The following is a 15,301-nucleotide window of genomic DNA, read 5'->3' as shown; positions in this document are numbered from 1 at the left end:
AGGGAAAATGTCCGGACCAAATGTAATTTCTAATGTTGGATTCCCCCCCCCCCCTTGCCAGAGGGAGCCCCCTTGTGGAGTACTGTGAAGCAATTACTGTGACAACTCCACTGTGCTGCACAGTAGAAGCCATTGTACGGCAGTATAGTAGAAGCCATTTTAAGGCACAACAGGCTGCATCTTAACAGAACACACACCCCGAGGGGTTTTAGCGGTGTCTTACCCCCACAGTATTTGTTTCCAGAGACTAAGCCATCTGCGTACCAAGTTTGGTTGAAATTGTTTGAGGTGTGCCAGAGTTATGCTGGAACACACACACACACACACCGATAGATAGATGATAGATAGATAGATAGATAGATAGATAGATAGATAGATAGATAGATAGATAGATAGATAGATGATAGATAGATGATAGATAGATAGATAGATGATAGATAGATAGATAGATAGATAGATAGATGATAGATAGATAGATGATAGATAGATAGATGATAGATAGATAGATAGATAGATAGATGATGATAGATAGATAGATAGATGATAGATAGATAGATAGATAGATAGATAGATAGATAGATAGATAGATAGATAGATGATAGATAGATAGATAGATGATAGATAGATAGATAGATAGATAGATAGATGATAGATAGATAGATGATAGATAGATAGATGATAGATAGATAGATAGATAGATGATGATAGATAGATAGATAGATGATAGATAGATAGATAGATAGATAGATAGATAGATAGATAGATAGATAGATAGATAGATAGATAGATGGTATATATATCTACAAGGAGGGAAGTAAGCAGTGGGGTACCACAACGCCATATTCACTTAACCAGAGTGTCAATAACTTATCAACTGCAGTGATTCACTTAAGAATTGTGGCGATAAAGGTCATAAAACGGGGCGCACTTAACACATGTCTTGCTTTGACAGAAATTCAGGGCTCTCCATTGTGGTCGGAAGTCGAGGACTTTCCGCACCACCTCCCAGTTTTAAATGAAGCTTGACGCCGGCATAAATAGGGGTGTTAAGGAATTTCTGCATTGACACTATGAAGACGTAATTGCTCTTACTATCTTGAGTTCTTCTCAATTATGTAATTGCAGACTGCAAGGCATCGGTGCGCTTGTGTTAGCTAAGCTCCACGTGTGTTTATTAATTATAATAATTAATTTTTCTATTTAACCATCCCATGTGCCATTCTGCGGCAGGCGGGCCAAGAAACCTATCGGTGAAACTGAGGCTCCTATGATAGTAGTGGTGGCCTACGAGAGAGAACAATAAACACACAAAAACATTGAGCCTTCAGGAAAAAAAAAATCAAAAGGCTATTTTTTTAAAAAAAGAAAGATGTACTTTTGTTGCCTTCCTAATTAGCATCACACAAGGAGGTGTTAATGAGAAACAATGCAAATTTCGGTGCTCAACCTCCCTACCTTTTGGGCATGAATGCTGAAAAATCACCTCAATTGTGTGTGGTTTAGGCTTTTTGAAACCTGATGTCTGTGGTGTGCACAGAAAAGCTCCTTCTCCTGCCCCTCCTCCTCCCCTCCCTCCTCTTCCTCTTGCTCCTCCTCTCCCACCTAAATCCCACTCCCTTCTAACACTGTTGATGTTACCAAGTTGGGTCACGAAATGTTTGCAAGAAAACAACCAATCTCAGAGAGCACCAAGGACCTCACAGTCTTCCTCCCTCCTCCTCCTCCTCCTCCTCCTCCTCCTCCTCCTCCTCCTCCTCCTCCTCCCCCCCCCCACTAAATCCCATTTCCTTCTAACACTGATGATGTTACCAAATTGCAAGAAGACAACCAAGTTCAGAGAGGACCCTGTCAGGATTCCAAATAGCATCCAAAAATAAATCAGAGTCCAAGGCAAAGTATTTCTGAAAGTTCCAATTTATTTAGAGAGGCATGTTGGCACACTTGGGAAAACCTGAATCTGAAAGCTTCCTGGTTTTCCCCACCCGGTTGAAAGTTCAAGATCTTGCCCCCCACACCCACAAGTCCACCACATGGTCCAATTTCCCACTGCCACACTGGCAGCTTCTACCCATCCAGTTCCGGCCAGGTGCAGAGATAAAGATGACCTTGGCTTTCTAAGAAGAATGTTATTATGGCTACACATCATCCAACTCCATATAATCCGCCCTCCCATTTTCCCACAATAGAAAATAGACAGTAGAAAGTGTTGCAAGCCTGAAGTCCAAAATAAAAGATGGCTTGCCGGCATACAGTCCCTCCTCCTCCTCCTCCTCCTCCTCCTCCTCCTCCTCCTCCTCCTCCTCCTCCTCCTCCTCCTCCTCCTCCTCCTCCTCCTCCTCCTCCTCCTCCCCCCCCCTCCTCCTCCTCCTCCTCCTCCTCCTCCTCCTCCTCCTCCTCGTCTTCTTCTTTGGAAAACTGAAGCAGAACCCTCTGTTACACAACAGATGTACATATTGGAGAAGGTGTCAAGTCAGAAATATGTACCAATCCAGAGTGGTTGTAGGTTGGATGGATGTCCTTCCATAAAAAGGAAACCAGGATGGCAGAAGGAAGAGGGTTTATTTGTGTTTATTGCTATTCTCCAAAGCACCTGAAGGCCAGACAAGGAACAACGGATGGAAACTGCCCAAGGAGAGATTCAACCTAGAAATAAGGAGGGATTTCTGGCAGTGAGAACAACCAACCAATGGAACAGAAGTTACCTTCAGAAGTTGTGGGAGCTTCATCCCTGGAAGCTTTCAAGAAGAGATTGGACTGCTGTCTGTCAGAAATGGTGTAAGGTCTCCCGCTTGGGCGGGAGGGGGTTGGACTAGATGACCTACAAGGTCCCCTCCAATGTTACTCTGGTAAGTGTATCTTAGAGAAACCTTGAGTGAGATGTTAACTTTTGCCAACATCTTCGGTGACCAACGGACTCTGACCATCTTTGCCAGGCAATGTTTTCTGAGGGATAGGAGACACGATTGAGAGCGCATCTTTACATTAAGGTAATCTATGGGAGGCTAATTTGAGTGAGGATTTGTTGCCTAGCAACAGATATATCTTTATATACCTTGTGCAGCTGTTGCTGGTTGTGGTCTGAAATTGCCTCTCTCCAAGGACCGAAGACATTGATTCAACTTCTCTGAATTCCTGCAGGATTACAAGGAGGATTGATCCTGGCCAAGCTGGACTCGTCCTCTTCAGAGGATCAGAAGAGCAGGAGGAAGAACCAGGCAGAAGCAAAACTAAGGGACCCAACTCAAACCCTGATGGAGAAATAAGTTTCAGGACTTTGCTAAGCCAAGGTTTGAACGTGGAACTGGAGTCAAAGCAGAGAACAGAGAAAACTCAAGATGGGGGGGACCATTTGCAACAAAGGACCAGGAACCAGAACAGAAGTTCTCCAAACTTTGATCTTGTAATGGTGAGAATGTCCTGAAGGGACAGAAAGAGAAGGATAAGAACAGCAGTCTAGGTGATGGCCAGATAAGAGGCAGCTGATGTCTTCCAACATTTAACAGATTTAACAGAATGGGAAGGGACCTTGTAGGTCATCTAGTCCAACTCCCTGCCCAAGCAGGAGACCCTACGCCATTTCTGACAAAGGATAATGCAGTCTCTTCTTGAAATCTTTCACTGATGAAGCTCCCACAACTTCCGAAGGCAATTTCTGTTCCATGGGTTGATTGCTCTCACTGTCAGGAAATTTCTCCTTATTTCTAGGTTGAATCTCTTCTTGATCAGTTCCCATCCATTATTTCTTCTCTGGTCATTGGGTGTTTTGGAAAATAGTTTGAGCTCCTCATTTCTATAGCAGCCCCTCAAATATTCAAAGATGCTATCATGTCTTCCCTGGTCCTTCTCTTCACTAGACTAGCCAGGCCCAGTTCCTGCAACTGTTCATCGTATGTTTTATCCTCCAGTGCCCTAATCATCTTGGTTGCTCTTCTCTGCACTCTTTCTAGAGTCTCCACATCTTTTTATAGTGTGGTGACCAAAACTGTGTCTTGTTAAGGCTTTACAGAGTGATATTAGTACCTGATTTGATCTTGATTGTATCCCTCTGTTAATGCAACGTAGGATTGCATTGGCATTTTTGGCTGCCCCTGCATACTGCTGGCTGATATTTAATTGGTTGTCCACTAAGACTCCAAGATCCCTCTCACAGTCACTGCTACTAAGCCTGGTTTCACCCAATCTATATATCTGTCCTTTTGGTTTTTTTCTTGCCTAAGTGTAAGACTTGACTTTTCTCTACATTGAATTTCATTTTGTTAGATAGGGCTCAGCTTTCAAGTCTGTCAATAGAATTGGAAGGGACCTTGTAGGTCATCAAGTCCAACCCCCTCGCTCAAGCAGGAGACCCCATTTCTGACAGATGGCAGTCCAGTCTCTTTTTGAAAGCTTCCAGTGATGAAGCTTGCACAACTTCTGAAAGCAAGCTATTCCATTGGTTGATTGTTCTCACTGTCTCAAAAATTTCTCCTTATTTTTAGGTTGAATTGCTCCTTGATCATTTTCCATCCTTTATTCCTTGTATGCCTTGGAAAGTAGCTTGAGCCCCTCTTCTCTGTGGCAGCCCCTCAGCTATTGGAGCACTGCTATCATGCAATACAATACAATACAATAGCAGAGTTGGAAGGGACCTTGGAGGTCTTCTAGTCCAACCCCTTGCCTAGGCAGGAAACGTTTCAGACAAATAGCTATCCAACATCTTCTTAAGACTTCCAGTGTTGGGGCATTCACAACTTCTGGAGGCAATTTCTGTTCCACTGATTAATTGTTCTAACTGTCAGGAAATTTCTCCTCAGTTCTAAGTTGCTTCTCTCCTTGATTAGTTTCCACCCGTTGCTTCTTGTTCTGCCCTCGGGTGCCTTGGATCTTGAGTCTATTATTTGAGGGGCTTTCACAGAGAAGAGGGAGTTCAACCTATTCTCCAAAATACCCTAAGGCAGGACAAGAAACAATGGATGGAAACTAAGCAAGGAGAGAAGCTACCTAGAACTAAGGGGGAAAAAATCCTAATAATGACAGCAATGAATCAGTGGAACAACTTGCCTCCAGAAGTTGTGAGTGATCCAACGCTGGAAGTTTTGAAGAAGAGATTGGAGAAACAGAATAGGGTCCCTCAGAATAGGGGGTTGGACTAGAAGATCTCCCAGGTCCCTTCCAACTCAGTTCTCCTCTTATTCTGTGAAAACCACCATTCTGAGAAACGTGGAACAAATTCTCGGTGTCCTGGGAATCAATAACTCTCTGCCGATTAAAAAACCCTTTGGAGACACGTCACGGGCAGCGTTAGCCTTCCTGTTATAGAATGCCCTTCAAAGGATATTTGGCACTAGAAAAAGAACCTGGTTTGCAGTTGGAAATACCAAGGAGTGGGCTGGATCAGAACTTTTTCCCTTGACATTTTCTTCTCTCACATTGGTCCTTATGCATTTCTATTTTATAAAGTCAATTCTACAGTTTCAAATGTAGTTATGCCAACTTAAGGCAAGATGCTTCTTTGGGAAATTGAGTTACTGCCTTCTAAACAGCTCCTCCTCCTCCTCCTCCTCCTCCTCCTCCTCCTCCTCCTCCTCCTCCTCCTCCTCCTCCTCCTCCTCCTCCTCCTCCTCCTCCCATCTAGCTCCTCCATTCTGCAAGCCCCACTCCCTTTTAGCACTGATGATGTTACAAAGTTGGTTCATGAAACGTCTGCAAGAAAGCCGGCAAGCTCAGAGAGCACCAACGACCCCACAGTCCTCATCCACTCCCTCCTCCTCTTCCTCCTTTCCACAAGGACCACTCCTTTCTAGTACTGATGATGTTACTATGTTGGGTCATGAAATGTCTGCAAGAAAACAATTATGCTTAGAGAGCAACAAAGACTTTACAGTCCTCCTCCTCCTCCTCCTCCTCCTCCTCCCCCCTTTCCACAAACTCACTCCTTTCTAGCATTGCTGATGTTACCATGTTGGGTCATGCAACATCTGCAAGAAAAGAAAAGAAAAAAACCACGACTTATGACCAGGATGTTACAAAGTTGGTTCATGAACCATCTGCAAGAAAGCAGGCAAGCTCAGAGAGCACCAAGGACCCCACAATCCCCCCCCCTCCTCCTCCTCCCTTCTGGCTCCTCCCATCTGCAATATGGACTGTCAGACTCCTGAATGCGAAATAACATCATAACTACGTTGTACAATGGACTTGCGGGGACCGGTGAAACTTGTAGCATGTTCACACTGGTGCAATAGGACTGAGTGTTAATACGATTTATTGGGTTAGGAAGTTCTTGTCTTCACTGTGAGTTGTATTCTGCTGTGTGTGTGTGTGTGTGTGTGTGTGTGTGTGTGTGTGTGTTACAAAGTTGGGTCATGGAACGTCTGAAAGGAAGCAGGCAAGCTCAGAGAACACCAAGAACCCTACGATCCTCCTCCTCCTCTTCTTCCTCCTCCTCCTTCCTTCTAGCTCCTTCCTTCTGCAAACCCCACTCCCTTCTTGCACTGATGATGTTCCCTAATTGGGTCATGAAACACCTGCAAGAAAACCAAAGCCAGAGAGTGCCAAGGACCCCATAGCTGTTGTCGTCTTCTTCCTCCTCCTCCTCCTCCTCCTCCTCCCTCCCTCCCTCCCTCCCTCCCTCCGTCCGTCTCCCTGTGTTATCCCATTTCTCTTCTTCTTCTTCTAACTCCCACCACACAAACATATTTCTTTTTTTTTTTTTAACCAATAAGAAGGTGATGGATTCTTTTCTCGGATTCCAAACTTTTCTTCCCCATGTAAAAATACTTTTTTCCTGAAGGGGAAGCGGCGCAATCCACTTTCCCACTTCTAGAGCTATTTCTTACATTTCCCTTCCCACCGCTTGACGTCCTCTTCCACAAATTTCCTTGGCAGGGCTGTCGGTCCGTGGCAAAACCGCGTTCCCAAAGATCTGTAGAAAAGCACCTTAGCAACATTAAAAGAAGAAGGAGGAGGGGGGGGAATAGAACCACCCTTAATTATTCCTCACTCCCTTTCCATCTTCCTTTTTTTTGGTTGTTGAATCAATTAGCCGAGGAAAAATGTCAAGGCCATTTATAGAATGGAGAACCTTAAAGTTTGCAGTGGGAACACTTCTGTGCTAGCGTTTCTCTCTCTCTCGTGTGTGTGTGTGTGTGTGTCTAAAGAGAGTAGCACAGAATCAAAACTCCTGCGTGACTCAACCGCCGATCTGCCAGGAAAACTGCCTCCCACCCAGATAATACCCAGCAAGCTAAACAACTGCAAAGCAGGTACCTACGTGAACAATTCAGGCAGAAAGGTACCCACAAGTGTTGAGGACAAGATCGCTGCACAACACGCAGGGGAGAGAAAGGACACCCCCCCCCCACCAAGTGTTCTGACTCGTCTCCCAAACACGACAAACCCTTAGAAGTTACTTTTTTTTAAAAAAAAAGTTCGATTACGTAAACTTTAAAAACTTTGGACATAGTGCGACGTTTCTGGCATAGTCATTTCCATGGAGTTTTTTGATCTTTCAACAAGAAAAGTTTGCATCCATCACATAGGTATGTGTGGTCAGTCAAATTACCTACCCATTAATCCCTTACATTATGCAGTTACTATCATTACATATACATATGTAATGAAGAGGGAGTCAAACTATTTTCCAAGGCACCTGAGGGCAGGACAAGAAGCAATGGGTGGAAACTAATCAAGGAGAGAAGCAACTTAGAATTGAGGAGAAACTTCCTGACAGTTAGAACAATTAATCAGTGGAACAGAAATTGCCTCCAGAAGTTGTGAATGCCCCAACACTGGAAGTCTTTAAGAAGATGTTGGATTGCCATCTGTCTAAAACGGTATAGGGTTTCCTGCCTAGGCAGGGGGTTGGACTAGAAGACCTCCAAGGTCCCTTCCAACTCTACTATTGTATTGTATTGTATTGTATTGTATATCCAATTCCTACCTAGCGTACAATATTAATACCATATTTTCCAGTTCTTAACTTATCCGTCTTTTTCTGTCCTGACCTTTTCCCTTCGTTTCTAACCATTGGTATCATTTGTCCCAGATTTCGTGATATTCCGTCTCCCCCATTTTATCTGAGCTCTAGAGTCAGCCTGTCCATTTCTGCAAACATCAGTATCTTCTTTATTATTTCTTGTTCCGGGGGAATCTCTTTTGTTTTTCCAGTTTTGTGCAAAGACCACTCTTGCTGCCGTTAAAATATGCAACGTTAAATATAATCCAAACAAAATGTTCCCTTTATTAGGAATGCCAGCAGCTGCTCTCTGACGGCAATAGTGATAGCATTTAGACTTATACACTGCTTCACAGTGCTTTTCAGCTTTACAACAATCTGGCTCCTCATTTGACCCACCTCGGAAGGACAGAAGGATGAGTCAACCTTGACCCCATCAGGATCAAACTCCTGGCAGTCAATAGAGTTAATCTGCAGTCCTGCATTCTGGAAGGAAGGAAGGAAAGAAGGAAGGAAGGAAAGAAGGAAGGAAGGAAAGAAGGAAGGAAGGAAAGAAGGAAGGAAGGAAGGAAAGAAGGAAGGAAGGAAAGAAGGAAGGAAGGAAAGAAGGAAAGAAGGAAGGAAGGAATAGCAATAGCACTTCAACTTCTATACCGCTTCCTAGTTCTTTTACAGCCCTCTCTAAGCGGTTTACAAAGTCAGCCTCTTGTCCCCAACAATCTGGGTCCTCATTTTACGCACCTCGGAAGGACAGAAGGATGAGTCAACCTTGACCCCATCAGGATCAAACTCCTGACAGTCAGTAGAGTTAGTCTACAGTCCTGCATTCTGGAAGGAAGGAAGGAAGGAAAGAGGGAAGGAAAGAAGGAAGGAAAGAAGGAAGGAAGGAAGGAATAGCAATAGCACTTCAACTTCTATACCACTTCATAGTTCTTTTACATCCCTCTCTAAGCGGTTTACAGAGTCAGCCTCTTGTCCCCAACAATCTGGCTCCTCATTTGACCCACCTCGGAAGGAGGGAAGGTGGAGTCAACCTTGAGCCTGGTGAGATTCGAACTGCCAAAGTGCTGGCAGTCAGCAGAAGTGGCCTGCGGCTCATGGCAGGCTACAGATTCTCTAAGTCCTGTGGAAAGTGATTCTCGCTCCCTTTCCCTCTGAACTGGCCCAAAACACCAGGAGTCTCTCTGTCTCTCCCCGCCCCCCTTGCAAAGGAAGTCCTGGAAGGTGCGCTTGCTTTCTTCCAGCAGCAAAGACACACACACACACAGAAGATGCTGCAGATTCCAAGAAGAATTCTGGCAATTTCCAACAGGATTCGGAACTGCAGGCTGTCACTGGCGAACTGGCAGGGAGATGAATAGTTTCTGCCACACCTATTCATTTCCGCCCCTAGCTTTTATCCCCAGAGCTAGGGTGGGACTTCTATAGCAGCGGTGGATCTTCTGTCCCAAGGACCGGCCCACAGATTTCCACTGCTCTCCTCTCCTCTGCCTTCTGTGTATCCACGTGTCAGGCATTGGACCCAGCTGTTCCTCCTCTTCCTCATCAGCCACCTCCAGACCTGGGGGCTGTTGACTCTCCATCTGAGGACTGATGGATGGCCCACAGGTCTTGAGTTTGACACCCCTGCTATAACAGAATGGTTGCAGGAATTGGGTATGTCTAGTTTAATTAAAAGAAGGCTTAGAAGTGACAGGATAGCAATATTCTGATATCTCAGGGGCTGCCACAAAGAAGAGGGAGTCAAGCTATTCTCCAAAGCACCTGAGGGTGGACAAGAAGCAATGGGTGGAAACTAATCAAGGAGAGAAGCAACCTAGAACTAAGGAGAAATGTCCTGATAGTTAGAACAATTAATCAGTGGAACAGCTTGCCTCCAGAAGTTGTGAATGCCCCAACACTGGAAGTCTTTAAGAGGAGATTGGACAACCGTTTGTCTCAAACGGTACAGGGTCTGGTGCTTAAACAGGGGTTGGACTAGATGACCTCCAAGGTCCTTTCCAACTCTAGTATTCTCTTAGATATCTTCTGTTAGATCTGTTAACTTATAGGCCGACAGCAGGAGTGGAGAATCACCTGAAGGCACAAACCTACTCAATTTATTCTTTTAAGTACAAAGAGCCATTTTTTTCCTTTTAAGTTATCCAGGGATCTCTCTTTCCTCAAATCCTGAAAATAGCTTTTCCTTTTTAGAAGCTTAATTCAATTTTACAGAGGGGAAAAGGGTTTTTTTTTTTTAAAAAAACCAAGTGGCAAAGAAAGATATCCAGGTAGTTAATGGAGCAGGGAGTCATAGGTAATGAATGATAACTCAACAGAACCGAGAGAAACGGAGCAAAGGGTCAGTCCACTGCAATGATATGAAACATAAAATCCCTTTATGGGGCCTTCAAATGCACAGGAGCAATTCTGCTTGGCCACGCTTGAGAACTTAACAGTCCTCCTCCTGATAAATCAACAAGACGGAATGAGTTCAACAGGATGTAATGGAGTTGGGTGACTCTCCTCGCACAGGGAGCAGGGGGGTGTTGCTGAATGAGAATAGAGCTGGAAGGGACCTTGGAGGTCTTCTAGTCGAGCCGAGGTGTGGCACCGTGGTTAGAGTGCAGTAATGAGGACCCAGATTGTTGGGGGCAAATAGGCTGACTCTGTAAACCGCTTAGAGAGGGCTGGAAAGGACTGTGAAGCGGTATATAAAGTCTAAATGCTATTGTCCTTTCTTCTGTCTCTCTCCTTCCTTCCTTCCTTCCATTTTCATTTCCTTCCTTTCTTCTTCCTTCCTTCCTTCCTTCCTTCCTTCCTTCCTTCCTTCCTTCCTTCCTTCCTTCTTTGTAATTAGAGTGCAGTACTGCAGGCTACTTCAGCTGACTGCTAGCTGCAGTTTGGCAGTTCAAATCTCATCAGGCTCAAGGTTGACTCCGCCTTCCGTCCTTCCGAGATGGGTAAAATGAGGACCCAGATTGTTGGGGGCAAGAGGCTGACTCTGTAAACTACTTAGAGAGGGCTGTAAAGCACTGTGAAGTAGTATATGTCTGCGAAGTATTGGGAATGAAGGAAGGAAGGAAGGAAGGAAGGAAGGAAGGAAGGAAGGAAGGAAGGAAGGAAGGAAGGAAGGAAGGAAGATGAGAAGGAAAGGAAACAAGAAGAAGGAATCCGTAGTGGCGTAATGCTTAGAATGCAGCATTGCAAGCTGACTCTGCCGACTGCCAGGAGTTCAATCCTGACTGGCTGACAATTGACTCAGCCTTCCAAGGTCAGTAAAATGAGGACCCAGATTGTTGGGGGCAAGAGGCTGACTCTGTAAAGCACTTAGAGAGGGCTGCAAAGCACTATGAAGTGGTATATAAGTCTAAGTGCTAGGACTAGTGGAAGGAAGGAAGGAAGGAAGGAAGGAAGGAAGGAAGGAAGGAAGGAAGGAAGGAAGGAAGGAAGGAAGGAAGGAAGGAAGGAAGGAAGGGCCGTGGTGGCGCAGTGGTTAGAGTGCAGTACTGCAGGCTACTTCAGCTGACTGCTAGCTGCAGTTTGGTAGTTCAAATCTCACCAGGCTCAAGGTTGACTCAGCCTTGCGTCCTTCCGAGGTCAGTAAAATGAGGACTCAGATTTTGGGGGGCAAATAAGCTGACTCTGCAAACCGCTTAGAGAGGGCTGTGAAGCACTATAAAGGATTATTGCTAGGTGCTAGTCCAACCCCTTGAAGGAGACGCTAGACCATTTCAGACACTCAGTGATGAAAATTTTGGGCTCTATTGTGGTCGTAGGTCGAGGACCTATCTATAAAGAAGCAGATGGGTCTTTAAATTTTACAAACCTCTGCCAAATCTGTTGTTTTAGTGAGTGTGTTATTGTTGAATGAAAAGCTGTAACCTCCTCCCATTTCCGAACGCATCTTCTTCAGAAACAAAAGTCTTTTACCTTTTCGTTTTAGCCTTTTACCTCTGAAGAACTATTTACCTTTTCAGAGGCAGGGAAAGTTATGTTGAGTTTATATTTCTGTTCCTCACAAATAGAAGGTTTTTGTGGGTTTTTTAAATCTCCAAATGCCTATTTAACCAGATGACATTTGTGGTTCTAGAAAACTCAAATCAAATGCAATGAGCAACTGCATAAAGCTCTTTTTATCCAGGTTTGTAGAAAGAAAGAGAGAGAGGGGGGGAGAAAGAAAGAAAGAAAGAAAGAAAGAAAGAAAGAAAGAAAGAAAGAAAGAAAAAAAGAAAAAAAGAAAGAAAGAGAAAGAAAGAAAGACAGGAAGAAAAAGAAATAAAGAAAAAGAGAAAGAAAGAAAGAAAAAGAAAGAAAGAGAAAGAGAGAAAGAGAAAGAAAAAAAGTAAGTAAGAAAGAAAGAATTAGCATTGTGACAAGCAGATTTCCCAATATTTTAGAGGAATTGGCAAGGAGTCCATCTGGATTGTGATTCTTTTTAAAATATTTGTTTCCTTCAGTTTTATATTCTCATTTTTCAAAATATAGGATTCAGTAGTGGACCATTCTTCAACTCAATGGAGAAAAAAGTAGGATTCTACATTTAGACAAGAAAAAGCAGATTCACAGGTCATGTATAGGTGGTACTTGGCTCAATAGGAGTCATTATGAGAGGGATCTTGGAGTCCTAGTGGACAATCACTTAAATATGGCCAAAAAGCCAACACAGTTCTAGGCTGCATCAACAGAGGGATAGAATCAAGATCACATGAAGGGTTAATACCACTTTATAATGCCTTGGTAAGGCCACACTTGGAATACTGCATTCAGTTTTGGTCACTGCGATGTAGATAAGATGTGGAGACTCTAGAAAGAGTGCAGAGAAGAGCAACAAAGATGATTAGGGGACTGGAGACTAAAACATATGAAGAACGGTTTCAGGAACTGGATATGTCTAGTTTAAGAGAAAGAAGGACTAGGGGAGACAGGATAACAGTGTTCCAATATCTCAGGGGTTGCCACAAAGAAGAGGGAGTCAAACTATTCTCCAAAGCACCTGAGGGTAGAACAAGAAGCAATGGGTGGAAACTAATCAAGGAGAGAAGCAACCTAGAACTAAGAAGGAATTTCCTGACATTTAGAACAATTAACCAGTGGAATTAACCAGTGCAGAGAAGAGCAACAAAGATGATGAGGGGACTGGAGACTAAAACATATGAAGAATGGTTGCAGGAACTGGGTATGTTTAGCTTAAGAGAAAGAAGGACTAGGGGAGACATGATAGCAGTCTTCCAATATCTCAGGGGTTGCCACAAAGAAGAGGGAGTCAAACTATTCTCCAAGGCACCTGAGGGCAGGACAAGAAGCAATGGGTGGAAACTAATCAAGGAGAGAAGCAACTTAGAACTGAGGAGAAACTTCCTGACAGTGAGAACAATTAATCAGTGGAACAGAAGTTGCCTCCAGAAGTTGTGAATGCCCCAACACTGGAAGTCTTTAAGAAGATGTTGGATAGCCATTTGTCTGAAACGGTATAGGGTTTCCTGCCTAGGCAGGGGGTTGGACTAGAAGACCTCCAAGGTCCCTTCCAACTCTGCTATTGTATTGTATTCTAATTGCATGGTTCACAACTGAGCTGCAGGACCCTCGGAAGGTGTTTTTTTTTTTTTTTTACTATCGGTTGACAATCGTCCCTACTGGTTCACGCAAACCGGTGCAAACTGGTAGTATTTCACCCCTGGTTCAGGCAAAGCAGTACGAACCGGCTGAATACCACTTCTTCTCAGAATCATGTTTTTGGGGGGAGGGTGGGGGTGTGGGATGAAAAGCCCCTCTTTCTTTCCGTTCCAGCCAGGTGGTGAAAGTATCTGAGGGGAAAGATGCTTCCCTCAGGACCTCGGAGTCAAATCTCTTCTCTGCCCAGTTGGGGCCGATTTCAGATTTGCCACGTGAGGATCTGGGCTCAGGGCGGAAACGTTTCAGACGGATCTTCCCGGGCAGTTAGTTCCTCCACTCCAGGGAATTGTGACACACACACACACACACAGACACACACACACACACAGAGGGCAGGTGAAAACCCCTCAGGCACTTTCCTTGCAAGGCTGGGAGAAGGCGGCCGGATTAAAAGAAGGTGGAGGGGAAAGAGGTCTCTTAGTTGAAAGCCAGAGCTTTGCAAAGGACGTTTTCCATCTACATAGCCCAGGTGACTCCTGACCTTCACTAGGTACGGCTGAAGGCAGGGACAGTGACCGCACAATTGGTTTGGGGCTGTCTTCTTCTTCTTCTTCTTCTTCTTCTTCTTCTTCTTCTTCTTCTTCTTCTTCTTCTTCTTCTTCTTCTTCTTCTTCTTCTTCTTCTTCTTCTTCTTCTTCTTCTTCTTCTTCTTCTTCTCCCTTCTCCCTTCTCCCTTCTCCTCCTCTCCTCCTCCTTTTTCTCCTCCTCCTCCTCCTCCTCCTCCTCCTCCTCTTCTTCTTCCTCCTCCTCCTCTCCTCCTCCTGCTTCTCTTCACCTCCATCTCTTCCTACTACTACCTCTTCCTCCTCCTCTCCTCCTCCTCCTCCTCCTCCACCTGCTTCTCTTCACCTCCACCTTCTCCTCCTTCTACTTCCTTCTCTTCCACTCCTCTTCCTCCTTCTTTTCCTCTTTGTCTTCTTCCTCCTCCTCATCTTCTTCTCCCGCTTCTCTTCACCTCAATCTCCTTCTACTTTCTTCTTCTCCACCTCCTACTTACTGCTCCTCCTCCTCTTATTCCTCCTTTTCTTCTCTTCCTCCTCTTCTTCCTCCTCCTTCTCTCCTCCTCTTCCTCTCTTCTTCTTCCTCCTTTTCTCCTCTTCCTTCTCCTGTTCCTCCTCCTTCTCTCCTCCTGTTCTCCTTTCCTCCTCCTACTTCCTACTCCTCCACTTTCTCTTCCTCATTCTTATCTCCTCTCCCTCTCCCTCTCCTCCTCTTCACCTCCTCCTCCTACTACTTCCTCCTCCACCTCCACCTCCTCTTCCTCCTCCTCCTCTCCTCCTTTTCCTTCTCTCTTCTCCTCCTCCTGTTTCTCTTCACCTCCTTCTCCTACTACTTCCTTCTCTTCCAGATCCTCTTCCTCCTCCCCCTTTCCCCCTCCTTCTCTTCACCTCCTCCTCCACTTACTTCCTCCTCCACCTCCTCTTCCTCCTCCTCTACTCCTTTCCCTTCTCTCTTCTCCTCCTCCTCCTGTTTCTCTTCACCTCCTTCTCCTACTTCCTTCTCTTCCACGTCCTCTTCCTCCTCCCCTCTCCTCCTCCTTCTCTTAATCTCCTCCTCCTTCCTCCTCCACCTCCTCTCCCTCCTCCTCCTCTCCTCCTTTTCCTTCTTTCTCCTCCTCCTCCTGCTTCCCTTCACCTCCACCTCCTTCTCCTACTACTTCCTTCTCCACCACCTCCTCTTCCTCGTCCTCCTCCTTCTCCTTGGCAACTGGTT

The 15,301-nt window shown here is 45.0% G+C and overlaps 1 protein-coding gene across 5 annotated transcripts in view; it reads left to right on the top strand.

Annotated features, from left to right (window-relative positions):
- Positions 1 to 15,301, top strand: part of TSNARE1 (t-SNARE domain containing 1) — a 291,135-nt gene that overhangs the window by 52,845 nt on the left and 222,989 nt on the right. The window contains exon 1 of one of the 5 annotated variants that reach the window (XM_081951108.1): positions 3,252 to 3,406. The exons of the other annotated variants lie outside the window; for them this stretch is intronic. The gene's annotated coding sequence lies outside the window, so the exon portion shown is untranslated. Of the gene's footprint in view, positions 1 to 3,251; positions 3,407 to 15,301 lie in introns of those variants that run through there. 5 annotated transcript variants of the gene reach the window in all.

This window comes from Natrix helvetica (genome assembly GCF_964273705.1).
Source record: "Natrix helvetica genome assembly, chromosome: 4".
NCBI lineage: Eukaryota > Metazoa > Chordata > Lepidosauria > Squamata > Natricidae > Natrix > Natrix helvetica.
Note: the sequence above shows the minus strand (reverse complement) of the source record. Positions and strands in the feature narration are given on the sequence as shown.